At 35.3% G+C, this 13,427-nt stretch overlaps 1 protein-coding gene across 2 annotated transcripts in view; it reads right to left on the reverse strand.

Moving 5' to 3' along the window:
• Positions 1-660: 660 nt before the first annotated feature.
• Dtwd2 (DTW domain containing 2) overlaps positions 661-13,427 on the reverse strand; it is an 82,468-nt gene continuing 69,701 nt past the window's right edge. For both annotated transcript variants that reach the window (XM_081733685.1, XM_081733686.1), the window contains one exon: positions 661-9,047. The gene's annotated coding sequence lies outside the window, so the exon portion shown is untranslated. The remainder of the gene's footprint in view (positions 9,048-13,427) is intronic.

The following is a 13,427-nucleotide window of genomic DNA, read 5'->3' on the forward strand; positions in this document are numbered from 1 at the left end:
CTCAATATTTATTATAGGATTATTTTTTTTAGATTTGCATACCAATATTTAAAATTTTTCTTGAATAATTTAAGATTTACATATTAATTTCTTTAAATGTAGTTGTATATTTGTTTGCATAATGAAAAGGGGATGACTAAATTTGGTAATAAATATATATATGTTATATTTTATTAATTAATTATTATCTTTGTGAATTAATTTCAAATATCGTGAATAGCTATTCATAGTCCTAAGTTCTTCTTTCGTTGATTTTGTATACAGCGAAATTTTCCTATACACAGAAGATGCATTTCTTTATAATAATAATAATAATAATAATAATAATAATAATAATAATAGAAACAAGTTGTGGATAGCAGCGTATCTATTCACAAATGGAAAATATATGATTAGAAGAAATTTCAGTTTACTTTTTCTATGAGAGGAAAGGATATAAAGAAAATCTAAACCCAGCAATGGTTTGAAACGATGGTTTACATGTCGTCCTGAACGACATTCAGACTGCAAGATCTTTTGTATTCCAAGCTCTCGAATTTTTCGTAGTTTGCTGTGAAAACACAAGTAACAAAAGGTGTGAAATAAAATGTATTTTACCGTTTCTCGCACTATGTAGGAGCTACGCGTCCAAGTCCCCGACAGCCGAGGTCCGACCTATAATTTTAGGTTTTTTTTTTTTTTTTTTTTTTTTTTTTTTTTTTTTTTTTTTTTTTTTTGTTCGGTTCGAACGATTCAAAAGGAACTATTTCATCACCCCCGTAGCCAGTGAAAGCTTCCAGTCATCTCATATCATTATTATGTTTACTTGAAAATATATATTAAAATTCTAGTAATGTTCAGTCTCACCTATGCGAGTTATGTTTCATTCACATAGCAACGCTTGTTTCAATCAATATCTGTTTGTTTATTGTTGCACTGAATAGGGGTGGAACCTGTTAGTTGTAACTGAAGTAAACATAATCACGTGTGTTCTCTCTCGTAGCAGACAGTTATTTCCAAAAGATTGTGTTAGTTATTAGGTAATGTGTATGTCAGTTTGTATTTACTATTTTTACATGATGTTTGTATAATATATCATATGTATGCATATACCAATCAATGATATTTCTATAAATTTGAAGTATTATACATGTAAACGTTCATTTACAGACTCTGTACAAGAGAATGTATGGGGTAGTTTAGTTTTGAATTTGGCCGTCAGAGGTCAATGACTGACAAGGACATGTGGTAGGAGCAGTCGGTCTGCTAACAGTTATTTTCAGAGTTACAAACAGAATTAATAGCAAAATTAGTAATCTTAACAAAATGTAGATATAATGTATCAGATATCAGCGAAAAGCCTGAAGTTTGCTCTGTAGTGTTGTCAATCTTGATTAACACAACAACGTAAATTATAGCCAGCATAAATGAAAATAGTGTATAGTTGTGTTTTCAGACATTCTGTCGCCAGAGATAATAACCCCTTTGGTCTCTTCACCCCGTCATAAAAATTGCGGGTAGCTCGATGCGAGCCTATCCTTTTCTTAGTTTTTGGGTGTTTGTAAATATATTGCAGGGGACAAGGAAGAGTTAGTTGATTGCAAGTTCGCGGATATACAACATCGCTTCCATGTGTAGTATACTGCCAGTTTGAAAGAGACAACATATATTCTGCTGAGCAAGGAAGTGTTCGTTTAATTTCAAGCTGTGAATAGTTCCACGAAGAAATACCTCAATGATTATCATTATGTGATTTATTCTAATACCGGAGAAAAACTCCGTAGAAATTTTTAAGAGTTTCGAGTAGTTAAGATTATTAACAGATAATAGAATACGTGGACAGTTTAGTTAGCTGATGGCGTTCAGAATAAAACTGTTTAGTATTATATCGTAAACTGAAAAGACATAAAGACTGCTGACAAGCGAATTAAAATTTCTCAGCACGCATAAAGGCCTATTAGGAGAATTACTAAGAATGTTAGTCTGACGAGAGATCAGGATAATGTATTAGTGTTGTTAATAGGCAGTTTAAAATAAATAAATAAATAAATAAATAAATAAATAAATAAATAAATATATATATATATATATATATATATATATATATATATATAAAATCTTTACAAGTCGTATAATTAGTGGCAAGCTGTGAATAGTTCTACGAACAATGTTATAAAAGTATTTTAACGGCTGTGTAAGTTGAAACTTTAGAAATAATTCCAGAACTATGCCTTCGGAATATAGTTAATATTAAGTTTGAGTGAAAAAAATAAACTTTGTGATTCGACAGAATATTAATTTACTTTATATTCAGTTAAGTGGAGATAGAGGATGTGATGTTTTATTCACAAAGACAATTACTAAAGGTTATCAAAGCTGTTGCATTAACTGTAGTTAACAGAACCGTTACCAGCATTTTATTTGTTAGCTAGTGTTTGAATCCAGCAAAAGGGAGATTAAATGATGTTATTAAATGAAGACAATTAGTTGGGTTGCCAATTGGAAGAGGCAAGTTCTGCATTGGACAGGATCGTGGTAGCCTTGTTTGGGAAGAACAAGGCCTTCGGGGAGTAAGAAGAAATTCAGGATTATAATTTAGTGCACAAACTAATTATTTATTACAATTTCCGGAAACGTAAATCAAAATTTATTTTTTTTTATTATTAATTTGCGAGTGTATATTCAGTGAGCCTGTTCTTAAAAAAAAAAAAATAGTGCTTGTGAATCTATAAAATTTTGTTTGGTGCTTCATTAAAATTTTTGTCGAAATGGATTTGGATTGCACATCTCTCTACCCTAAGGAGATAACAAGGTATGTGATACATCATTTGAACATGTTTCTTTCTTTTCAGGCAGCAGGACTTGCAGAGGTATTAGCAGTTTATGACTTTGTCTTTATCTTTTGCTATAGCTTGTATGTGGCATGTTCGGCATTCCATTGCAAGAAGTAAAACCAAAGGAAAAGACCCTGAGACTAAAATTCAATCCATTTAATTTTGTTCGGCTAAATGAGATTAATCAAAATTTAAACTCCATCTGAGTCCTATTAGTTTAACTGTTAAATTCTTCAAAATATTTATATTTATTGGAAATTAGAAGTCCTATTCTTTGCTCTACCGACATTAATTAAAATTTTGAATATTAATTAGTAATTATCCTATTTCATTGACATAATTTGGGAGCACCAGCGTCCTTTCACACTGGCCCTCCACAGGGTCCCGTGTCTGCATAGCTCCTAGCCCCTGAAAATGAAATTAAAAGATGAAGATTGATAGTCGGTCACTCTACCGACTGAGCTACAGGGCAACCCATTATTATTATTATTATTATTATTATTATTATTATTATTATTATTATTATTATTATTATTATTATTATGTGACTTGAGAGCTTCTGGTTTTTAGGTAGCTTCAGGTGGTCTCACAATTAACTCGCTTCACTCTCTAAATCTGGTTTATGCAGTGTGCGAACTAAGGGACATTGTACTTCAAAGAAGATAACATGTGGACATCAAAAACTTATCATCCAGCACAAGAAGGGGAGAAATCCTTCTGATCCACCCCGTTAATTCGCACACTGGGTTTATGTGAGCGAACTTCGTTATTTCCTTCACGTACGCTTCGTATCTTTGGCGGAAAAGGTACCGAAACACTTCGCTTTGGTGCAAAAAATTAAATTGATGTGGGTGTAACGTCCCTTTTTAGCAGCTCAGGCCATATCAGACAGGAGCACAATGTTGTCCACCACAAACTCACATGGCGAGGCCGGGAAGCGAACCCGGGACCTCTTGAACCAGAGGTGAGTACCACTGAGCTACCGTGTCCCCTCGCTTTGGTGCAGAAATCGGGCCTACTTAAAATATCAAGTTCGGATAAATAAAGAGTACGTTTGTTATTAAGCACAAGCTCAGTAATTAACTTTCTATTAAACCTATACAATTGTAATCTTTCATCAGTTCTGAAATTTCTTCTTAACTCCCTCTATGATATTTTCTCAACACATCCATCATACCATAAGGCCATGATACTTTCTTCAATGATCAAGCTACCTTTATGTTTGACACTTATTTCACAATGTCATTGAGGTAGGAGCATTGGCTGATACCAAAGCATAATAATCAAGAAAGCGAAGTAAACAGAGCGGGGGAAACAACTAATAAACTTTTATCAATCAAGAAATGTAGTTAAGAGCCTGAATTGCAAGTCATCCCAAGTCCACTTTATTGTATTTCTCTTATATAGATATTCACTTGTGTAATATTACACCCAACTCATTATAACATCATAATAAGTCCAATTCAAACATTAATACCAAGTAATTTTAGCTGAATAATAACATGCCAAGTATAACGTTTATTTCTCCTGAAAAAAAAAATACTTCGCTGTTCTTGGAATGTTTCGCCATTCAGGTCTTCAATTACTGTAAACAATAGAGCAATTGGTGACAAAGGTGTAAAATATGCTGCAAGGTTCTATACGTGCTCCCAACACCACGTACTGGCTGTAAACACACTTCAGACAACCACAAAGATGTCATCAACCATTGCCAACGATCGGCACGTGACGAAGATTCAGACATCAGCAACATTTCTGGATTAATGGAGCTGGAACACCGCAAAAGGCATCTATCTCCACCGATTGATGATCACCTCCACTTTCTAAGATGCTTAGTCTCTGGGAGCTCCCTTATCCTTACCACTCTCTAGGACGCCTGGTCTCTAAATACCTACCTCCTACACCTTGGCCGCAAGAGCCTTGGTTTCTGTCGCCCTAAAATTCATCATCATTTGTCGTCCTACTAATTCACCACGAAACCATCACGATATCTAGAGAAACTTACATTTTATCTGTAATAATTATTGTGTACAAGAAGAAAAAAAAAGTGTTTGGGAAAGTGCAAATTCCCCTGTACCATCTTTTAGCTCTATCCACAAAGACAGAATTTTACAATACGTAATACGCTAAAATATGTAAAGATATATCAATGCAAAAATATGCAGCAAAAGGAAATTAGTGGTTATGGGAATACTAAATACGAAAGATAAGGAGGAACTGAAAACCTTAAAAGCACCGCTGAAGGCAAGTTTCAAAAAACCCAAAGGAGAGATCGCCAAATTAGCATAGAACAGTCGCTAACTGCTCCACCAGAAAATAGAATAATACACCGTGCTTCAAAAAGAATGACCTGATTTTTGACGATAGTAATTACGGAATATGGGACGTGCCGGCAAGGAAATGAGTGTTGTTTGAATGGGTGTGGCCTAGTTTCAGAAAATCGTCGTTAGATGTCAGTCAATGCGTCTTTTCAGTTTACAGTCAGTCAAAAGCAAGATGGCGTCTGCTCAACACAAGGCGTTTTGTAAGCTGCAGTTTGCAAAGACTGAGTCAGTGATTTCGGTCCAGCATGCTTTTCGTCGGCGTTTTGGCATTGATCTACCTGCACCCCAAAACATTCGCCGTTAGTATCGCCAATTTGAAGAGACAAGATGCTTGTGCAAAGGTAAGAGTCCAAGTCAGCCTCACACTTCCGATGAAATGGTGGAAACAATTCGCCAAACGTTTGAATGGAGTCCGAGAAAGTCTACTCGCAGAGAACTGGCAATGCCTCATACGACTTTATGGCGAGTGTTCAGGCGTCACTTGGTCTATAAACCATACAGACTGCAATTAGTGCAAGCTTTTCGGATTGGTGAAACAAAGGAAACGGGATGACTTCTGCAATGCTCTGCTAGAAGGACATGGAAGACGATACATTTTTAACACGGTTAATTTTCAGTGAGAAGCAACATTTCATGTTAGCAGTAAAGTAAACCGACATAGCGTGCGCATATGGGGACTCCAGAACCCTCATGACATTATTGAGCACGAAAGAAACTCATCTAAAGTGAACGTTTTTTGCCCTTTCTCGTGAAAAAGTATACGGCCCCTTCTTTGTTTAGGAAAACACAGTGACTGGAATGAGCTATCTTCAAATGCTGCAGAATTCGCTATTTTCGCAACTTCAGGAGGGCTCCGATGATTATTTTTCAACAGAAAGCAGTTCTACCACACTGGCACAACAACGTACGTCAGTTTCTCAATCACACTCTGCCTCAACGTTGGATAGGGCGCATGGGACCCCGAGACACTGCCCTACATTCTTGGCTCCAAGGTCGCCAGCTATGACCCCATGCGATTTTTTCTTGGGATATGTGAAGAATAGTGTGTTCATCCTCCCTTTACCTCGTGACACAGAAAAAGTGAAGAACGGAATAACATTCGCCATAATTGCTGTAAACAAAGATGCATTGTGTACAATTTATAACGAATTTAGCTATCCTCTAGTTGTTCGTGCTGCCGCTGGTGAACACAGAGCATTTGTAATAGCATAGCTAAAATTTGAAGATTTTGTGAGTATTTTGCAATTTATCCCACTTTTGTAGTATATTTTTATCAATACATATGGGATTTTCAAAATCAGGTCATTCTTTTTGAAACACCCTGTATAACCTAGGAAGTAAAAAAAGAAACTTAAAAGAAAGAAAAAAGGTAAGTAAAAGAAAAGATTATATAAACTGACACAATTGGATTCCACAGTATAATGTAACATGAGTTTGTGACCTACCATATATTCAAATAAAATTCTTTCTACTATAAACATGAGATTTAACAGATGACATTTTGTTTATTTACTAAAATTAAACACACGTTTTCTGGAAAATTCTTTTAATAGAATCCACCACAGACCAAGATGACAATAGGAAAAGGAAAAGCTTACTATTTAGATTTTTTATACACTTATGTTTACGAAAACTGCAGCACCATGAAGGAATAATACATTAGTACATGATGTAAGTAAACGATTTTAGTTTCTGACCACAAAAAACACATTAAGAATAATAATTCAGTATTTGGTAAAGCCTCCACGAATTACAGTAGCTTCTATACGCTGTGGCATCAATCAAAGAGGCCATGAATGTATTCGCCTTCCAGGCTGCTACTGTCCAAATCCACAGTTCGTCGATACTGGCTTGACGGATTTGATACTGAGAGATCATATCCTAGACAAATTCGATGGGAGATATGTAGAAGATAATTCGATAGCCAGGAAGTCGACCACGGCACACATCAACTCTGAACCGACAATAGTGAATATAGTCACAAACCCTCCTATTTTGTATTTCTTAAAATAAATGAGACAGGACCCACTCATCCAATGGCAATTAGTCGGTGTTTATATCTTGCAGACATTCCAGGCATTATAAAATTTTAAAAAATAGGTCGTTATCTCATGAAAATTTCATTCCTTTCAGCACATGAAGCAAACGCATTCCTCGATCATGAAATTTCAACTACCAAACAATGGCAAGCGTACATTCCAAATCACGCAATATCTAGTGTATGTCTAGTTAAAGGTGTTTAAGTTGATATTCCCTTACAGGACTTATCTAGAGATATAGAATCGGACAGAGAAATTATCTCTGCCTGATGGTACAAAGAAACCTACACAGACGATAGTCAAAACATTCGGGTCTCAAACCTTACCACTAGACATCGCATTACAGTACCACAAATTACCGGTAGTCATACATTCCGCCAATGTACAAAATGCTGAAGGTATGGCCTCTCATGTGCAAGGATCAACATATAAAATGTCGACATATAGTGAATTACATACTAGGATAACTGTTCTAACCCACCAAACTGTTTACATTGTAACCAGCCACATGAGGCAAACGCACAAAACTGCGCGGAACGACTACGTCAAAAACAAATAATGAGCATTATGACATCACAAAGAAAGCTTGAAATCTACTGGCAACAGTCAGGCATTGGTTGTTGGAACATATGAAATTGTTGAAGATGGAATAATAACTTGTTTCTCTCTCTACAATTCTTGCATTTGTTGTTGAGAATACCCACTATTCGCAGCAACCGATATTGCCGATGATACACAATGACGCCTTAAATGCATGTCGTTTGTTCAGAAAGATGCATAACAATATAGCCTGAGAAGTGATTCTTACCACGATATCGTTTAACTCTTTCAAACTCTGGAAGAAACTCTCCTTATTCATATGAGACAAATTTCATTGTTTTTCTACGATTTTTCAGTAACAGTTTGCTGTACTATACCAGCTTTAGTAGGGAAATATAGGGTTAGCAGAGCAAACTACCATGCTTTAAAGCTAGTTTTTCGTGCTTCATACAGTTCATGGATTTGCGACTATTATGGTAGTCTAAATTAAAGCGGATCTTATTTAAAAACACATGCTGCCATTTCGGCACGCCAGTATGTATTCATCCGCCTGACGCGGCGATGGACCAGATCAAAGGAAGTCGCTGCAACGGGAATATTCGCATGTAATCTTTGCACACCAAATTGCTGTACTCCTGCAATACTTCTTTTAAGTATTAAGATAACACTTAAAAACAAATTCAAAGCAATCGATGTCATACACATGCGATTCCGTCCGTGATGAGGTCATATTGCGCAGTTCTGTAACCATCCATTGAGTTTACCAGCATAACTGTTGCAGTATTATGTCCCCTACAAAGACAAATGTCTCTGTACGAAAATCCTTGTTCACGCAGAACGACCATGCGCTCCGTTCCAACTACGTAATGTATTTCTATGGTTCCTGTTGTTGTTGGCGAATTACAATAACTTATGTATCAGTGGGTACAGCTCGTTGACGATGTCACACAGAATGTCTCAACAGAAGTCGTCTTTATATATATATATATATATATATATATATATATATATATATATATATATATATATATATATATATATATATATATATATTAGAGGGCGCCGCTGTGATCAGGTATGCATCATTGCCATAATTCTGCAATTTTTATCATACTTATGTTAGCACCCAGCTTTGTAGTTTGATTCGATTACTTCCTTCATGGGACTGGAATTTTCAAAACACGAGTATATATGAAAATAAATGATATTATACAAAAGTATACAAAAAACAACTGCACATTATATGTACACTCATTTTGGGTCAACACACCCATTCCAAATGAGGACGAACATTTGGAAGAATTTCTTCAGTAGGGCGTTGTCTTTGAGCTCTGGAAAAGACAGATCAAGAGGAAGAAATTAGATTTAAGTTTGAAATCAGAAAAAAGAACTGGTACTGCACACAGACTATGAAGGGAACGGGACTTTTTCCCTCCTTTAGAAATGAACAGGTTAGAAAACCAAAAATAGATCTATATACTTAATTATCGCAATATTAACAACTATTTGAAAACGCCTTAGAAAATATGTAATAATACTTAAATCGAGCAGGAACGTTGACAACCATTAGACCACTTACAAGAGTAATTGTATGGACCACTTGCAGAACAGATTTATCAAGTTAGTAGTAGATGTAATGTATCTCATATTAAGTATAGAAAAAAGAAATGTGACTAGCAGAATTAAGAAACTTATTCAGTAGACATGAATTCCCCACTTCGAAATTATCTTACTATTAAAAAAATTGATCTGCATGCATAAAAATAATAATAATAATAATAATGAAAGGAAAGTTTCCTTTTATTATTATTATTATTATTATTATTATTATTTTCCATTGAAACTAAAAAGGCTGCCAACTGAAATTGAACTTCCGGAAGTTGGACAAAATTTGGACCAGTTTCGAATTTATTCGAAAGTTGGAATCAGCACACGACAGTTAGAACCTGGTGTTGTCAGCAGATTTTCCTACCTGAGTTCACACAATTAATTATAATTTGCATATGAAACTGGACATTAATGAAATTTAGTTTATGAATATTAATGTTTACTTATGATTATTTTACCTATTTGATCTAATTAATTGTTACTTATATGCATAATGAGGTCATTCAACGTCAGACTATCATTAGGCGTTCAGAAGCCAAACCGATTAACTCCACTTTTTGTTCTTTTTTTAGTTCTCCACATTTTTGACTTGGAAAACATACATTCTTTAAAGTGGCAAAATCGATTAACTCGATAGTTTAACAATTTGCCACTAGAACGCGTAAACGTTCTGGCCACTCTCACTTAAACACATACCGCCCTATGCAGAGTCGTTTTGAAGAATGATTAGCGTCATACTGAAAGTCTGACTACTGCAGGAAACATATTTGGTCGAACTCTTTAGTATAGCATTAATCACGCGTCAGAACGACTCTGCATAAGGTCCACTGTATCTAAATTACTAAAATGCTCTCTACTGAAAAATCTCGTTTGATGGAGTTAATCGGTTTGGCATTTGAACGGCTCAAATACAGATGGTACTCAAGTTTTCTTCAACCCCAATGAATACTAAGATCTCATGTCATTAGAGCAGAGAAACAATTAGGTTAGGAGATCAGTGAACTCTTAGGGCCTTATGCAGAGCCGTTTAGACATGTGATTAGCGTCACACTAAAGGCCTGACTACTGTAGGAAACATATGTTAGTCGAACTCTTTAGTACGGCACTAATCACGTGTCAAAATGATTCTGCATAAGGTCCTATATGTCTAAAGGTATCTAACTCGTCAATTTGTAAATTAAAAGAACCATGGAAAGCCTATACTCTTATGCTTTAGTATAAGAACACCGAGATTTTTTTCTAAGATTCTGAGCACAGCACTTCGGATGTTTTGTAGAAAACTAGACTTCTTAACGTCCACTACAATGAAGGAAAAAGAAGAGATTTCAAGATTAGTGTATGGTTGGTACCATTTCCCTCATATCACCAAGAAGTCGCGCATAGGGCATTGTTTCGAGTAGTGTTTACAAAGCTTCCAGCTGAATACCAAAATTCTCTCACAAACTACTGTATATTCACACATTTTAAAAAATATTTTTCATCTCTTCGTAGCTTGGGCTTTCAACCAAAACTATAGCGAGCCTATAATTTTTGCTTGGTAGACAAATTACTATCGTTTGAAATTACTATTGTTATTTAAGTAACAGTTACAGCAAAAATACATAGATTCAGTAGCATCGAACAAAATTACTCTTGGAATTATCCCGAACTGGCCTAAATTTGTATTTTACCGCGTCTCCCTACGAAACAGTGTTTTACATTTTAATTTCTCTAAAGTAACATATCAAACCTTTCATGCGGATTCTGCTATGGGAAAGAGCAGTGTTTAAAACACCTGGTGGGTTTCTACTCTACCAAGAGGAAAATGATGCTATTATTATACATGTACTGTTTCCCGTGTAATAGTTCTTGTATGTAAGTTGTGTTTAGGATTTAGTAATTTTATTAATATGTTATATTTTCTTACGTACTATCATGATATTTGTTAAAAACATTGTTACCTTTCAACGGTAGTAACCAAGAGCAGATGAGCCTGTTGCTGTCAATCCTCCATGTTTACATAGATGGCAGCAGTGAGAAGAAAATCTCTTATACTGGCTTGTTTTTGTAACGATTGTTTGCTTATTTAACTGTTTTCACTTTATCTGTTAACTATTATATAGAGCGTTATATATTGTTTTGTTCAGAAAAGACCACAGAAAGAGGTCCACCACCACTTAATTTTGCTCTGTTATCATATAAATTCAAAATTTGTGTGTAAACAGAGTACTACAACTGAATTGTTCTAGGTAAGTACAGTCTCCGACTACCCACAACGCTGGTAGCTGGGAAAGATTACACCTGAAAACCATTATCTTAAGAGTGAGTTTCGGTATTTCTACACATTGAGAGGAAGACAAAAAATCCTGCTAGGCAGAGCAAAGGGTGACTAGATAGTTTTCTGGAGCCGAGTATACGGTTATCTGCAGTCAAGTAGAGATTTTGGTGGTTCTTTGTTCGCGCTACTAAGCACTGTGTATCCTAGTAGTTATCTGCAGAAGAGACACACTACAGTGCAGCAGTAGGAATGAACAGAATATCTCCTTAATTTTCATATCAGAATTATACGGTAGAATCTGTATTTATTTCACTGAAACTGACACAGTGACTGGCATCTATCATACTATGTAAAGGAACGTAGTCGATACTTGCGTCCCTGTGAATCGTGTCGCGTACTTCGAGAAATCGACTATTTACCGGCAATTATGAAACAATGCTATGGAATGACATCCTGTGCTAAACAAAATATTATAAATTTTAGTGCATATTTCTCTGTGCAAATAATTTAACAATTTATCATCCGAGACAAAAATAGACAATCATAGTAACTACAGCCTAGTGCAACAGTGGACAGTGTTACTAGTGAGATACTTATATAATTGTAGTGCTTCATTATTTAAACCACGTCCAGAAATAATTCATTTCCCCGGAGAAGCATGCGAGGACTTCGGTATTATGCATACCTTTTCCGGTATATATATTGAAACTGGTCATTTTTATGACAATCATTCTTTTATATCAAAGTAAAATTTTATCAATGTATATTTATGAATTATATAATTCTTCATCTAACTAAAGTCGTTACAAAACTAGAAACAAATTGACAGCTCAAAAGCATGTGCAGATTTGTTTTGAAGAAGGGAATATACGTCACATAGTTATTGCGGTCACTCAGCGAGGGTCGAATCGAAAACATCATTTTAGCAACAGTAGATGGAGGGTTTCCTTGGCAACAAACCTTAACACTCCAATATTGCCGCTGGTAAACACGTGTTTTCAGAAGGAAAGAAGCTATTCTCATGGAGTCTTTCGTTTCTTTGTACGTGGAAGTGATTTTTAGATTCAGTATACTTGTTTATATTCGCGTGCATTTTCGTATACAATTCTGTATATTTGTATATGTGAGCTCTTTTGTTCTATATATCATGTTCTAGTGTATGTGTTGTGTGTTTATTTGTGTATATAACGAATACATATTTTAAATAATATCCAGTGCACTGGAGGACATTCTCCCTGCTAAACGGCCGACAACACATTTTTCTGAAAGAAAGAACCTTTGAGGAAAAGGTATTTCTATTAAAGAACAATCAAGGGAAATTATTTGCTCAGTTCGGGACTATTTCGAACAGGAGAAGCACAATAAGGATCCCAGTAAATAAAGTGCTTCAGGACTGCCACTGCTGTAAAAATAAATAAATGTACTGTTGTGAAAACTGGCAAAGAAAAGTTCGAAAATGAAGAAAAGCAATCAAGGTCTTCAAAATTAGAAATTCCAGGCAAGAAGAGAAAAGTAAGTAACGACAAATTTGGATACTGTCTAAAAAGACGCTATAAGGCGACATATTTACTCTTATCATCAAAAGGAGGAGCACTCCACTATCCAGAAGTTACACGCGTCGCTCCAAGAAGCCGAATTTTTTCAAGGAAGCAAAACATCCTTGTATACTGTTGTTAAAAACTGGAGTTTTCATATAAGAAAATAAATGGAAGAAGACTTCTAATGGAAAAGCCGGACGTTTCTGCGTGCCGATGTAGATTTCTTCGAGAAATATTAAAACATTATTTCGATAATATAAAACGGGGTGAACCGGGTGGCTTGATGAAACGGGGTGAACCACAGTGTC

Source organism: Thermobia domestica, chromosome 12, assembly GCF_964235325.1.
Source record: "Thermobia domestica chromosome 12, izTheDome1.hap1.1, whole genome shotgun sequence".
NCBI lineage: Eukaryota > Metazoa > Arthropoda > Insecta > Zygentoma > Lepismatidae > Thermobia > Thermobia domestica.